Here is a 15,692-nt window from a genome sequence, read left to right on the forward strand (position 1 = left end):
GATACAGCACTGAAACAGGCCCTTCGGCCCACCGAGTCTGTGCCGACCATCAACCACCCATTTATACTAATCCTACACTAATTCCATATTCCTACCACATCCCCACCTGTCCCTATATTTCCCTACCACCTACCTATACTAGAGGCAATTTATAATGGCCAATTAACCTATCAACCTGCAAGTCTTTTGGCATGTGGGAGGAAACCGGAGCACCCGGAGGAAACCCACGCAGACACAGGGAGAACTTGCAAACTCCACACAGGCAGTACCCAAAATTGAACCCGGGTCGCTGGAGCTGTGAGGCTGCGGTGCTAACCACTGCGCCACTGTGCCGCCCACTTGCCACTTAGCAGCTAAGTCTGGATGATGTGTAAGATCTTCTGTAGAGCTGAGAAAGGATAAAGTATACCATGATCTCAAGTGAGAAGGAAATACAGGCATGGGCCAACTTATCACCACCCCTCCCCCTCTGTTGACAGCAAACAGACTTGAGAAGGGAAGGGCACCTAAAACCAAGACTCCAATTGGGGTCACGTGGAGGGAAGTACAGGATAACATATTCCTTCCCCACTGTTTCCCTCTTTTATCCTGCACCCCCACACCTCTCCCTCTCTATACTCCCTTCTCTCACTCTTCTCCTTCCTCTACCCACCTATTCCATCTCAACTTTGCCTCTCCCTCCACTTCCCTTTATTGGATGTTAAACTGAGGTGTTTGCCTGATTAAGTGAATGTAAAAGATCTCACGTCACTTTTCAAACAATGCCTTCATCAACCAAAACCACAAAAAAAAATTTATGGTCATTCATCTCGCTGTTGCTTTTGGGATTATGCCAGGCCTTGAAAATTAACTTAAATAAAAGCAAAATACTGCGGATGCTGGAAATCTAAAACAAAAACAAGAAATGCTGGAATCACTCAGCAGGTCTGGCAGCATCTGTGGAAAGAGAAGCAGAGTTAACGTTTCGGGTTCCGAAGAAGGGTCGCTGACCCGAAACGTTAACTCTGCTTCTCTTTCCACAGATGCTGCCAGACCTGCTGAGTGATTCCAGCATTTCTTGTTTTTGCTTGAAAATTAACTGCTTTGTTTGCCTTTGTAACAATGACAGCAATACAAAAAGTAATTGTAGAAGTGCTTTGAGATGTTTCTCAACCTCATGATAAGATGCTAAATAAATGCAAATCCTTGTTTCTTTCACATCGGGATTGTCACTATAATTTACCCCTTCAAAAAAATGTTTTAAAAAATTATTTGATAACAGTACTGAAATATAATTAACTGTTCCTCATGCCCTGTCCAATTCTTCCATTTCACAAATGTTATGCCTTCTTCATTCCTCCTATTGCATACTTGTAATCTGTTCATTACCATACACTCAACTGCTAGACAGTGTACAAGGGATTCAGTTAGATGGAGAGAGAGACTGAGGTAATTAGTTTGGCTAAAATGGAAGTAGTGTGAAGCAAAGGAGTAGTGACATAGATGAAGATATTGCAGTCTGAACCAATTAGGAACATATGTTCTTTCTACATTATAAAATAGAACAATTATACCTCTGTTTCCTTTATACGGTTGTGCAAATCTTCCTCACTTTGCCTACGTTGATTTTCAATTTGTAATATGTCTTCCTGCATATTTAAAAAATGCAATATTTTAAGTGTATGAAATCTATTGAATATTAAAGTCTTAAATCTCATTATTGGTAGTTTTTTTTTATTCGTTCATGGGATGTGGGCATCACTGGCTAGGCCAGCATTTATTGCCCATTCCCAACTGCCATTGAGAATGTGGTGGTGAGCTGCCTTCTTGAACCGCTGCTTATATGATACAAAATATTCTAGGAGCAGAAATCAAGACAAGTACTAAACAGTATGTACTTGATTTCTCATGCAAGACTTTTGTTTCATGAAAATTCAGTTGGATGATCAGGAAGATGGACTTTGTCACTCAGATATTCAAGGAAATCAGCAGACCAAGGATCAAACTTGAGGCCTACTGTACTCTCTATAGCTTTGTATCAAACCACATGCTGTTTTTATTTATTTATTTAGAGATACAGCACTGAAACAGGCCCTTCGGCCCACCGAGTCTGTGCCGACCAACAACCACCCATTTATACTAACCCTACAGTAATCCCATTTTCCCTATCACCTCCCTACACTAGGGGCAATTTACAACGGCCAATTTACCTATCACCTGCAAGTCTTTGGATGTGGGAGGAAACCGAAGCACCCGGCGAAAACCCACGCAGACACAGGGAGAACTTGAAAACTCCGCACAGGCAGTACCCAGAATCGAACCCGGGTCCCTGGAGCTGCGAGGCTGCGGTGCTAACCACTGCACCACTGTGCCGCCCGTTTTGCCTGCTAGGGCATTAGAGAGGTTAGCAAATTTATTTTAAAACAATGGCTAATATGTAAGTGCTCGAGATTGGGGCATGATGCAAAGCTAGTGTTTACACCAGAGGTGCTGATCCAGGGACAATGGTTATTTTCAGTGCAAGCAGCATATCTGACCATGAAAATGAACTCAAGGGACTAATTAGCCACCAAACTTCACAATTAACACAGATAAATAATAAATTAATACAGATTTCCTGTAAAATCATTGGCTTAACTACAATGGAATTGAGCATGTAATGTAAGCTGGCACTTTAGTGCAATAGTGAGGGAGTACTGCGTTTTCAGAGGCACTATCTTTAGAACAAGGCATTAAACTGAAACCCCATCCATCTGCTGAGGTGAAAAAGATCCCATGGAAAATTGGAGAACAGTGTGTTCTCTTAGCCCCCTGGCCACTTTCAGCCCTCAGCTTCCATTATCTAGTCATTCACTTGTTATTTGTGGGGCCTTGTTCTATGAAGATTTACCTGCACAACAACGGTGCAAGTGTAATCCATTGCTTATAAAGTATTTTGGGGCATACTGAGTTTTGGTTTAGTTTAGTTTAGAGATGCAGCACTGAAACAGGCCCTTCGGCCCACCGAGTCTGTGCCGACCATCAACCACCCATTTATACTAATCCTACACTAATCCCATATTCCTACCACATCCCCACCTGTCCCTACATTTCCCTACCACCTACCTATACTAGTGGCAATTTATAATGGCCAATTTACCTACCAACTAGGAAGTAGTAAGGTATTACATGAATACAAGTTCTTCCTTTGTAACTTCAAACTGCTACTGATGAACACCAATTTCACTCCCATTAAGTTTTTTAAAATCTCCTTCCCTAATTTTAGGTGTCTCAGCTCTGTTTTCTGGATATGTGGGCAGGGTACAACCTGGCTTCCAGGCCTCTGCCATTGCAGCTCTAACTGGCCATTAAAACCATCAAAGCAGTATGGGGTTGGAGGAGAGGTGTTAAGATGAATTTCCCCTTTCTGTGAGATATGGCTGTACTCAACTTGGTGCTACTCTCTGGCACTTGCAGGCATGAACCACGTTCCTACTACTTCATGGCACAGCACGTTGAGGTAGATTTTCAACTTGCGACTGGGGGTATAACCAGCACAATGGAAATGAAATTCCAGTGGTTTCTATAATGAACAACTAATTTGCAATACCCAGTTTTACGCCCACAAATTACATGACAATTTGAAAATCTACCTCATTGGAACTGTAGTATACTGTACTCCCTCATGCATCCTATTAGATTCAGAACAATATCAACTATGGTATCCCTTAGTATTAAACACTGATGTTTTGCAAGGCTCATCTTCAGGCCACCCCAATATTACACAGCACTTGTCACTATTCTACCGTATAAATAGTTCATTGATGATGTAACTCACTGTCTCTACATCAAGTGTAGCTGCAATATTTTTGTAGAACAAAAAGGTAAAAACATTCCAAAAATAAACCTGATACTGTATGCTGTAGCAATGAAGGAATGTTACACAGCAATACTGTACAGACCTTAATATTTTGGATCTTCCCTTGCTTATGTTCCAGTTGAATATTAATTTCATTTATAAAATTAAACAGTGCATAGTTCTTCTCCTCTGTGGCGATGAAGTCACTGCCTAGAGTGTAAAGGGTGTCCTTTCCTGTCAGATTTTTGAGTTGATTATATACTTCTTCATAAGCCTCATATTCAATTTCTTGAGCAGTTTTCTTTCCAATTTTATCCTTGGAATGATCTAGAAATGCAATAAAAATATTTTTTGAAAGATCTTAATAGATCTTCTATTTCTAAAGTTTGTTACAAACATCCAATTCCACAAATATGAATTTTGATTTCCAAATAGATTTCCTGGCTTACTTTTTTTGTTTATTTTTTGAAACTATTTTGCAATCATCAAGCAAAGTGATGTACGTGGTTGAGGAATTAAACACTTCTGTTTTTGGTACCAAGAGTCAATATCTGGCACTGCAATAGCACAGCCAGGTACAGATTGAAGATCATTTTACTTTTTCTCAGTGAGATATCTCTCAGGCTTCCAGCTAGTGCAAGGAAATGAAAGGCTCACAAACTATGAAGGTGAAACAAAAATAAGGGTTACAGTAATAATGCTACTCAAAAATGAGCAATAGTTTTACTATTGTAACTACTTGATCACCTGTGCCATTGTCCACACTCAGAAAATGTAAAGAAGTGTCTCTCTTCCTGCAAATGGAACACTTAAGCAAATGGATGTGTGAACAGTTTTACGAAGTAGCTCATCTCATCTAATTTTCATGATATTAATCCTTAACTGCTATGACCAAAAATAAGAATTAAATACATATTACATAGGAGCTGAAATCCGCAAATTATATTCTATAAAAAAACAATGTGTACACCCACACCCATGCACTGGACCACTTTGCTGTTTAATTGTGGAAAACCTTTAGACTATCACCCCTCCATTGCTGCCACATCTGCATCAATCATACACCGTGGCTGCAGTATGTACGTTCTACAGGATAGACTGCAGAAACTTACCATTATTTCATCAGCAGCCCTCCCTCCGTGTAACCTCTGCAACTGTGAAGGACAAGATCATGATCTGGACATATATCATTGTTCCTTTGCCACTGTATCATTAACCTGAAATTTTCTATATAACACCATTGCATTGCAGTAGCACAATTGGCACAAGGACCATACCATTTGAAGAAGAAGGCCCACCATCACTTACTTAGGTCAAATAGGGATGGTATAAATGTGCCTTGCCAGATTTGTCCACAATCTGAGAACAAATTTAATAAAAACTTAGACTCGGAATTTCTGGTTGGAAGAAACACTCAAGTGCAAGAAATACCGGGTCTATCTCATGTTATTTCGGCAAGTAAAAAGCTTAACTTTTCAACTTTGCTAAAGATATACAGTATACCTTCTCTTGTAAGCTGTCGAAATTTAATCAGCATAAAGTCTTTAAGTTTTGCCTCATGATCAATAATACGCATTAGTTCCTTTATCTCTGTGTTATACAGCAGGATGTCTTTTGCACTTCGCTCCTTTACAGCGTGTATCCTAGTTTCTGCCTCCATCCTAGAAATGAGAAAACATTCACATTTATTTTGGAACAGCTAAAACAGTACAGGAATTATGCAGATTGTGAGAAGGACTTTTATGAATTGTCATGCACAGTCCCAATTTTGAGTGGCATAGATATATCAATTTTCCCTACATTTTTAATTACTTTCTGCACAGGTACTGACTTAGAAAGTCTGTCTTGTGGATAGTGGGTCAAGGCAGTCATGTCAAGAGAAAGTTGGAAAGTTTGGAATAGGCGCACAGTGCAGGGATCCCCTGTGGCTGTCCCCCTCAATAATAAGTATACCGTTTTGGATACGGTTGAGGGGGATGACCTACCAGGGGAAAGCCATATTGGCCAGGTCTCTGGCACTGAGCCTGGCCCAGTGCCTCAGAAGGGAATGGAGGAGAATAGGAGAGCGATAGTGATAGGAGATTCAGTGGTTAGAGGAACAGACAGGAGATTCTGTGGTCGCGAACGAGACTCCCGGATGGTATGTTGCCAGGGTCAGGGATGTCTCGGATCGAGTCTACAGGGTTCTTAAGGGGGAGGGGGAGCAGCCAGAGGTCGTGGTACATATCGGTACCAATGACATAGCTAGGAAAAGGGATGAGGACCTGAAAAGCGAATATAGGGAGTTGGGTTTGAAGCTGAAAGGCAGGACGAGCAGAGTAGTATTCTCAGAATTGTTACCGGTGCCACGTGCTAGTGAGGCTAGAAACAGGGAGCGAGTGCAGCTGAACACGTGGCTACAGAACTGGTGCAGGAGGGAGGGATTCAGATATGTAGATCATTGGGATATCTTCTGGGGAAAGTGAGACCTGTACAAGAAGGACGGGTTGCATCTGAACTGGAGGGGCACCAATATCCTGGGTGGGAGGTTTGCTAGAGCTCTTCAGGAGGGTTTAAACTAGTTTGGCAGGGGGATGGGAACCGGAGCTACGGATCAGTGGATAGGGTAGCTGTTGAACAGGCAGATACCGAGTGCAGAGAGTCTGTGAGGAAGGTTAGACAATTGACAGGGCAAAGTTGCAGCCAGTATGATGGGTTGAAGTGTGTCTATTTTAACGCAAGAAGTGTCAGGAATAGGGGTGATGAACTTAGAGCATGGATCAGTACTTGGAGCTACGATGTTGTGGCCATTACGGAGACGTGGCTATCACAGGGGCAGGAATGGATGTTGGATGTTCCGGGGTTTAGATGTTTCAAAAGGAATAGGGAGGAGGTAAAAGAGGTGGGGGAGTGGCATTGCTAATCAGGGATAGTATCACAGCTGCAGAAAGGGAGGTCGTCGAGGAGGGTTTGTCTACTGAGTCATTATGGGTGGAAGTCAGAAACAGGAAAGGAGCAGTCACTTTGTTGGGAGTTTTCTATATACCCCCCAATAGCAACAGAGATCTGGAGGAACAGATTGGGAGGCAGATTTTGGAAAGGTGCAGAAGTAACAGGGTTGTTGTCATGGGTGACTTCAACTTCCCTAATATTGATTGGAACCTCATTTGTGCAAATAGTTTGGATGGAGCAGTTTTTGTCAGGTGTGTCCAGGAAGGTTTCCTGACTCAATATGTAGATAGGCCGACTAGAGGGGAGACTATGTTGGACTTGGTGCTTGGCAACGAACCAGGCCAGGTGGCAGATCTATCGGTGGGAGAGCATTTCGGTGATAGTGATCACAACTCCCTGACCTTGACTATAGTCATGGAGAGGGACAGGAGCAGACGGGATGGGAAAATATTTAATTGGGGAAGGGGGAATTACAATGCTATTAGGCAGGAACTGGGGAGCATAAATTGGGAACAGATGTTCTCAGGGAAATGCACGACAGAAATGTGGAGATTGTTTAGGGAGCACTTGCTGCGACTGCTGGATAGGTTTGTCCCGATGAGGCAGGGAAGGGATGGTAGGGTGAAGGAACCTTGGATGACAAGAGAGGTGGAACAGCTAGTCAAGAGGAAGAAGGAAGCTTACTTAAGGGTGAGGAAGCAAGGATCAGACAGGGCTCTAGAGGGTTACAAGGTAGCCAGGAAGGAACTGAAGAATGGACTTAGGAGAGCTAGAAGGGGACATGAAAAAGTCTTGGTGGGTAGGATTAAGGAAAATCCCAAGGCGTTCTACACTTATGTGAGGAACAAGAGGATGGCCAGAGTGAGGGTAGGGCCGATCAGGGATAGTGGAGGGAACTTGTGCCTGGAGTCGGAGGAGGTAGGGAGGTCCAAAATGAATACTTTGCTTCAGTATTCACTAGTGAGAGGGACCTGGTCGTTTGTGAGGACAGCGTGGAACAGGCTGAAATAAAAACAAGAAATGCTGGAATCACTCAGCAGGTCTGGCAGCATCTGTGAAAAGAGAAGCAGAGTTAACGTTTCGGGTCAGTGACCCTTCTTTGGAACTGACAAATATTAGAAAAGTCACAGGTTATAAGCAAGTGAGGTGGGGATGGGGCAAGAGATAACAAAGGAGGTCTAGATTGGACCAGGCCACGCAGCTGACCAAAAGGTCACGGAGCAAAGGCAAACAATATGTTAATGGTGTGTTGAAAGACAAAGCATTAGTACAGATTAGGTGTTAATACACTGAATATTGAACAGCAGCAAGTGCAAACCTGAAAAAAAACAGTGGGTAAGCAAACTGAACAAACTAAGATGAAATGAAATAAATGCAATAAAAAATGTAAAAAAGAATGTAAAAAAAGGAAGAAAAAATAACTAAAAATGAAAGTAAAATGGGGGGCTGTCATGCTCTGAAATTATTGAACTCAATGTTCAGTCCGGCAGGCTGTAGTGTGCCTAATCGGTAGATGAGATGCTGTTCCTCGAGCTTGCGTTGATGTTCACTGGAACACTGCAGCAATCCCAGGACAGAGAAGTGAGCATGAGAGCAGGGGGGAGTGTTGAAATGGCAAGCAACCGGAAGCTCAGGGTCCTGCTTGCGGACTGAGCGGAGATGTTCCGCAAAGCGGTCACCCAGTCTGCGCTTGGTCTCCCCAATGTAGAGGAGACCACACTGTGAGCAGCGAATACAGTATACTACATTGAAAGAAGTACAAGTAAATCGCTGCTTCACCTGAAAGGAGTGTTTGGGGCCTGGGATAGTGAGGAGAGAGGAGGTAAATGGGCAGGTATTACACCTCCTGCGATTGCAAGGGAAGGTGCCATGGGACGGGGACGAGGTGGTGGGGGTAATGGAGGAGTGGACCAGGGTGTTGCGGAGGGAACGATCCCTTCGGAATGCTGACAGGGGAAGGGAGGGGAAGATGCGACTGGTAGTGGCATCACGCTGGAGGTGGCGGAAATGGCGGAGGATGATCCTTTGGATATGGAGGCTGATGGGGTGAAAAGTGAGGACAAGGGGAACCCTGTCACGGTTCTGGGAGGGAGGGGAAGGGGTGAGGGTAGAGGTGCGGGGAATGGGCCGGACACGGTTGAGGGCCCTGTCAACCACAGTGGGGGGAATCCTCAGTTGAGGAAAAAGGAGGTCATATCAGAAGCACCGTCATGGAAGGTAGCATCATCAGAGCAGATGCGTCGGAGACGGAGAAACTGGGAGAATGGAATAGAGTCCTTACAGGAGGTAGGGTGTGAAGAAGTGCAGTCGAGGTAGCTGTGGGAGTCGGTGGGCTTATAATGGATATTAGTAGACAACCTATCCCCAGAGATGGAGACAGAGAAGTCGAGGAAGGGAAGGGAAGTGTCAGAGATGGACCATGTAAAGGTGAGAGAAGGGTGGAAATTGGAAGCAAAGTTGATAAAGTTTTCCAGTTCGGGGCCGGAGCAGGAAACGGCACCGATACAGTACCGGAAAAAGAGTTGGGGGAGGGGGCCTGAGTAGGACTGGAACAAAGAATGCTCGACATATCCCACAAAAAGACAGGCATAACTAGGACCCATGCGGGTACCCATAGCGACACCTTTTACTTGAAGGAAGTACGTGGAGTTGAAGGAGAAGTTGTTCAATGTGAGAACAAGTTCAGCCAGGCGGAGGAGGGTGGTGGTGGATGGGGACTGGTTGGGCCTCTGTTCCAGGAAGAAGCAGAGAGCCCTCAAACCATCCTGGTGGGGGATGGAGGTGTAGAGCGATTGGACGTCCATAGTGAAGAGGAGGCGGTTGGGACCAGGAAACTGGAAATTGTCAAAATGACGATTAGGCACACTACAGCCTGCCGGACTGAACATTGAGTTCAATAATTTCAGAGCATGACAGCCCCCCATTTTACTTTCATTTTTAGTTCTTTTTTCTTCCTTTTTTTTAACATTCTTTTTTACATTTTTTACAATTTTTTTTTGCATTTATTTCATTTCATCTTAGTTTGTTCAGTTTGCTTACCCACTGTTTTTTTTCAGGTTTGCACTTGCTGCTGTTCAATATTCAGTGTATTAACACCTAATCTGTACTAATGCTTTGTCTTTCAACACACCATTAACATACGGTTTGCCTTTGCTCCGTGACCTTTTGGTCAGCTGCGTGGCCTGGTCCAATCTAGACCTCCTTTGTTATCTCTTGCCCCACCCCCACCTCACTTGCTTATAATCTGTGACTTTTCTAATATTTGTCAGTTCCGAAGAAGGGTCACTGACCCGAAACGTTAACTCTGCTTCTCTTTTCACAGATGCTGCCAGACCTGCTGAGTGATTCCAGCATTTCTTGTTTTTATTTCAGATTTCCAGCATCCGCAGTATTTTACTTTTATTTTAGTGGAACAGGCTGATATGCTCGAACAGGTTGAGGTTAAGAGGGAGGATGTGCTGGAAATTTTGAATAAATATGAGGACAGATAAGTCCCCGGGGCCAGACGGGATATACCCAAGGATATTACGGGAAGCGAGGGAAGAGATTGCTGCGCCTTTGGCGATGATCTTTGTGTCTTCACTGTCCACTGGAGTAGTACCGGATGATTGGAGGGTGGCAAATGTTGTTCCCTTGCTCAAGAAAGGGAATAGGGATAACCCTGGGAATTATAGACCAGTCAGTCTTACGTCGGTAGTGGGCAAATTATTGGAGAGGATTCTGAGAGACAGGATTTATGATTATTTGGAAAAGCATGGTTTGATTAGAGACAGTCAGCATGGCTTTGTAAGGGGCGGGTCATGCCTCACGAGCCTTATTGAATTCTTTGAAGATGTGACAAAACACATTGATGAAGGAAGAGCAGTGGATGTGGTGTATATGGATTTTAGCAAGGCGTTTGATAAGGTTCCCCATGGTAGGCTCATTCAGAAAGTAAGGAGGCATGGGATTCAGGGAAAGTTGGCTGTCTGGATACAAAATTGGCTGGCCCATAGAAGTCAGAGGGTGGTAGTAGATGGAAAGTATTCAGCATGGAGCTCGGTGACCAGTGGTGTTCCACAAGGATCTGTTCTGGGACCTCTGCTCTTTGTGATTTTTATAAATGACTTGGATGAGGAAGTGGAAGGCTGGGTTAGCAAGTTTGCCAATGACACAAAGGTTGCTGGAGTTGTGGATAGTGTGGAAGGCTGTTGTAGGTTACAACGGGACATTGACAGGATGCAGAGCTGGGCTGAGAAGTGGCAGATGGAGTTCAACCTGGAAAAGTGTGAAGTGATTCATTTTGGAAGGTCGAATTTGAATGCGGAATACAGGCTTAAAGACAGGATTCTTGGTAGTGTGGAGGAACAGAGGGATCTTGGGGACCATGTCCATAGATCGCTCAAAGTTGCCACCCAAGTTGATAGGGTTGTTAAGAAGGCATATGGTGTGTTGGCTTTCATTAACAGGAGGATTGAGTTTAAGAGCCGCGAGGTTATGCTGCAGCTCGATAAGGCCCTGGTTCGACCATACTTGGAATATTGTGTTCAGTTCTGGTCGCCTCATTATAGGAAGGATGTGGAAGCTTTAGAGAGGATGCAGAGGAGATTTACCAGGATGCTGCCTGGACTGGAGGGCATGTCCTACGAAGAAAGATTGAGGGAGCTAGGGCTTTTCTCATTGGAGCGAAGAAGGATGAGAGGTGACTTGATAGAGGGGTACAAGATGATGAGAGGCATAGATAGAGTGGATAGCCAGAGACTTTTTCCCAGGTTGGAAAGGGATATCACCAGGGGGCATAATTTTAAGGTGATTGGAGGAAGGTTTCGGGGAGATGTCAGAGGTAGGTTCTTTACACAGAGAGTGGTGGGTGCATGGAATGCGCTGCCAGCGGTGGTAGTAGAAGCAGATACATTAGGGGCATTTAAGCGACTCTTGGATGGGTACATGGATGATAGTAGAATGAAGGGTAGGTAGTTAGTTTGATCTTAGAGTAGGTTAAAGGTTCGGCACAACATCGTGGGCCGACGGGCCTGTACTGTGCTGTACTGTTCTATGTTCTATGTCCTTCAAATGCAGAGGTCCCTGAATTTGCTGTCTTCAAAAAATAAGGCAAAAGCTTTTTACATACAAGAGAAAACCTTTTTTAAGGTTCCTCAGCAATTCTAAATTGAAAGAGTGACAATGCAATCTGGTCCCAGGCCTCTGCCTGTGCTAGTCATCAGGTAGGCAGAAGAGCAATCTGAATAAATAAACTCTGAGATTTCCTTCCTGTGTGGAATCACATTGTCACCATCCATCACTTTTCTCAAACAGTACAACCAGTAACCTGTCCCTAGATGCAGAAATCAACAAGCGCATGGGAAAGGCTACCACTGCTATGTCCAGACAGGCCAAGAGAGTGTGGGGAAATGGCGCACTGACACGGAACACAAAAATCCAAGTGTATCAAGCCTGTGTCCTCAGTACCTTGCTCTATGGCAGCGAGGCCTGGACAACGTAAGTCAGCCAAGAGCAACGTCTCAATTCATTCCATCTTCGCTGCCTCCGGAGAATACTTGGCATCAGGTGGCAGGACCGTATCTCCAACACAGAAGTCCTCGAGACGGCAAACATCCCCAGCTTATACACACTACTGAGTCAGTGGCGCTTGAGATGGCTTGGCCATGTGAGCCGCATGGAAGACGGCAGGATCCCCAAAGACACATTGTACAGCGAGCTCGCCATTGGTATCAGACCCACCGGACCGTCCATGTCTCCGCTTTAAAGACGTCTGCAAACGCGACATGAAGTCCTGTGACATTGATCACAAGTCGTGGGAGTCAGTTGCCAGCGTTCGCCAGAGCTGGTGGGCAGCCATAAAGGCGGGGCTAAAGTGTGGCGAGTCGAAAAGACTTAGCAGTTGGCAGGAAAAAAGACAGAAGCGCAAGGGGAGAGCCAACTGTGTAACAGCCCCGACAAACACATTTTTCTGCAGCACCTGTGGAAGAGCCTGTCACTCTAGAATTGGCCTTTATAGCCACTCCAGGCGCTGCTCCACACACCACTGACCACCTCCAGGCTCTTACCCATTGTCTCTCGAGATAAGGAGGCCAAAGAAGAGACAACTCAGAACAGGAATCATCAACTGCATGTACTACTGGTTCTTAAAAAAAAATCAGGCTCTCCAAACTGGTTTATTAGAAATGCAAAGCCTGGTATGCAACTGAGTTTCACAAACCAGAGATGCCCCAGATCTGTATTCGGTTAGTTGATCCCAGCTGAGCAATGATACGAGTCCCATAATTGGCTTCAGGGCACACTATCAAGTGATTAAAAAGAGGCTAGAAATCAGTTATGTAAATATCAACTAAGGACAGAATCAAGCTGTGGAGTGACCCCACTCCCACCATTGTCAAAATATATATCCATACCTAATACAGGCTGGGACATGACAAATGGTTGCTTGGGCAATGTATAAGCAGACAGTCTGTGCCTGCAAAGCTACATTCCAGTGTGAGTCAGCGTCTTCAGATGAGAGGAGAAAATTGGAGGGGGAAGATAATTATATTCAGTGCTCTTCACTAATGAGAGAGGTTGATGAATATTAATTAAATGTGCTTTTAAATTATCAGACAAAGCTAGGGAGAAGAGATTCATAATTCCTAAAGAACTGAAAACCCAGAAGTAGGGGTAACTTTTAAACCGCTTCAGTTTGAAAAGAACATTATAACTTGAATGTTGGTAATGCAACGGCTTCAATAATCAAGAGCTTTAGCCTTGACACAAACCAAAACAAAAAGAGATAGCAAAATGTTTGTGTCAGGCCAGTTCCTTCTAAATAATATTCTGGATGTCTTTTCTATTTATCATTTTATCACTGTTGATGAACAATCAGTTTCTATTTATGAATTTTCATCTTGTGAACTGCTTTACTGTCTGAAAATACTGCCAAGCCAGAAGTTGAATATAATGCAAACATTATTCAGCCTGTCACCATTTGCCAAATTTGTCATTCCAGCGTTGAACCAGCTGTGAAAACCTTTGCATTGACACTTGAAAGAGTGAATAACACTTTAGTTTTCTATGACTGAAACAGTTATTTAAAAATCCAATATAATAAAAGCAAAATACTGCAGATGCTGGAAATCTGAAATAAAAACAAGAAATGCTGGACATACTCAGCAGGTCTGGCAGCATCTGTGGAGAGAGAAGCAGAGTTAACGTTTCAGGTCAATGACCCTTCATTTAAAAATCCATGCAGTTTCACAAAATTCAGCATGCCAATTTAAAACAAAAGTCTAAAATTTCACTTGCTTTGTAATGTAGTATTGGTTAAATCAGTGCTCACCTTTGGTCATAAGCTTGCACAGATTCCTCAACAATTTCTTTCATTATTTTCTTTTGTTCTTGTAGTTTCGTACTGAGCTTATTGTAGAGTTTTGTATAAATGTCTTTATTAATTCTCAGACTATTGATTTCCTCACGAAGCTTCCGATTTTCAGTCAGAATTGTATTAAACTTTATAGTTGACTGAAAAAGAGTGCAAAGTTTAAAGCAAGAAAAATAAAACATTTTCTGAAATGGTAATTGCAATAGGCTCATTTGATTTGTACAAGGCAAAAGTTTGACACTGCATTTTTATGATTATTCCTTGCAGCATTACATTTTTGAACACTTTTATATCATTTAACAACAATTCAGTTCTAGCAAATCACATTTGAACTGGTTAATGTTTATCAAAGTATGGGACCAATGGCCTTTCCTCGTTCTATGTTTATATGTACTGTAACCTATAAGCGTAATTTTGTGAGGTTCTGTTCTGCGTGTGGAGCTTCAGTAGGGTGGAACATGAGTCAGAGGTACAGTACTAACACAATGACAACGAAGCTTCCATTTACAGAGTGAATTTAATGTAAAAGGAAATTCCAAGGCACTGTACAGAGTGCATTTTTCTTTTTCAAATTGGTGCCGAGCTGCAGGAGGAGACTTGACTGAACATTTTGTCAAAAAGGTGGTTTTGAGAGATTTTTAAGAGAAGTGGAGAGGCTTTAGAGAAGAAATTCTAAGTAGTTAGGCCAAGGCCACTGAAGGTTCTTCCATGAATGGTGGGGCAAAAGGGTGAGGGGTACATAAAAAATCCCGAGTTGGAGGACTAAATGGTGTGAGAGAACAAAAGGCTGTAGAAACTTCTAAAATTAGGATGTGGTCTGAATGGGAGAGGATTGGAGATGAGGATGAGGACTTTAATATGCTGAGGGACAGGAAACCAAGGTTGGGCAGTGAGGACAAGTGATGGGTGAGCACAACTTAGGTGGGACAGGATATGAGCAAGTTTTAAACATATTAGAGTTTTTGGATGGTGCAGGACCTTAGGCAGGAAAAGAGGACATTGATAAATTAAAACTAAAGCATGGATAAGCATTTTGACAGTAATTACAATGAGATGAGAGTGAATGTAGGTGATGTTTATGCAGGTAAAGGTAAGACATCTTGAAGATGAATAGAAGTTGAAGTTTGAAACTCAGCTCTCTATTGAAGAGGACCTGTCATGATTTCACCAAGAATGTTTCAGCTGCAGCGAGTGGCTAGGGAAAGGAGTAAAATCAGTGGCAAATGAACAGAGTTTGTGACAGGAGCTGAAAATGCTTTTCACTTCACTTCATTTGGAAGATACTTTGACTCAGGCAGTTGAATAGGATAGAGGGTTAATGGAGGGGTGGAGCTGGGTCTCCACATGGAGACTAGTCTCATGTCTGTGAATGATGTTATGGAGCAGTATGTAGATGAGGAAGTATTGGTCCTACCCTGCTATTTTCCCAGCACCCCTGCTTCCAAGACTGCCACCCCGGGGCCAGGAAAAGTCTGCCCATTGTATTGACCTGCATTGCACCTAAAAACTAGACAGGGCAGGAACCTGTGCTTTCATCCAGTAAGACTCCACATCGTGCCAAATTACCTCTTATAAGTAAAGATGCCTAATGAG

This window comes from Heterodontus francisci, chromosome 23, assembly GCF_036365525.1.
Source record: "Heterodontus francisci isolate sHetFra1 chromosome 23, sHetFra1.hap1, whole genome shotgun sequence".
NCBI classification, from domain to species: Eukaryota; Metazoa; Chordata; class Chondrichthyes; order Heterodontiformes; family Heterodontidae; genus Heterodontus; species Heterodontus francisci.